The sequence below is a fragment of the Hippocampus comes genome, unplaced genomic scaffold (assembly GCF_001891065.2).
Source record: "Hippocampus comes isolate QL1 unplaced genomic scaffold, H_comes_QL1_v1.1 scaffold389, whole genome shotgun sequence".
Classification (NCBI taxonomy): Eukaryota; Metazoa; Chordata; class Actinopteri; order Syngnathiformes; family Syngnathidae; genus Hippocampus; species Hippocampus comes.
The window spans coordinates 399,033-399,944 of NW_017805068.1; positions in this window are offsets into that span (position 1 = coordinate 399,033).

Sequence of the window (912 nt, forward strand, 5' to 3'; positions counted from 1 at the left end):
TGGTAGTCTTTAGTTTTACAAATGATGATTGGGATAATCTACTCGTTTCTGGTATCTGGACATGTAACCTGCACTACTTGTCACGTCTCTCCTATACCTGCACCCCTTTAACTCCCCCTCGCCCCCCACCGAACTCTCTGTCTCTCCCTACCTTTCTCCTACTCCCACCAGCGTACACGTCTATCGACCTTGACTATTTCCCCTGCAGCAATGACAGGATTATGTCTGACATGTTTAAGGAAGTGGCAGTCTAGAGGAGGCAGAGAATGAGACAAGACACACACACACACACACACACACACACACACAGACACACACGCGCGCATTCCGGATGGCAGTCCTGCTTCAGTAACCGTGTATAGCGATGCAAGTTTGTGCAACGTGTCTGTCAAAGTGCTGCTGAAATTAATCTGAGAGTAACGAGTGCACGGGAGATGAGCCAGAGAGGTTTTAGCGTTATCGTTACAGATGTCAAACAAGATGACAGGGCAGCGGCGATGCCGTTGGCCAAAGGCCTGCGCTGGGATTTCAACAAGGAATTAGCCCACTTTGTCAAGTGGAAGTGCAGGTACAGGTGAGTATTTATTTACTCGCTCGCTGGTGTGAACGAGAAGGTCTTTCTGCCGTCACCTCCTGTGTGCGGGTATTTGTCTGCCAAGAATATGATGAATGACTCCGGGGGAGTAAATGCACTCTCCAGCCGTCCGTCTCCATCTCGAATATCACAACAGCTGAGGCAAATTCCAGCAGAATGGCATAATTGAAGGGCGCTTTCCTTAAAGGTGATTCAACATGAAATGGCGGCAAGAAATGAGCGGGGCGGAAGATTCCGATTATTTTCCTCGGGTGGGATTGCACGGGAGACATCCTGTAAGACATGGGCGTAGTTGATGAGTGGACATGCCCCCCCCC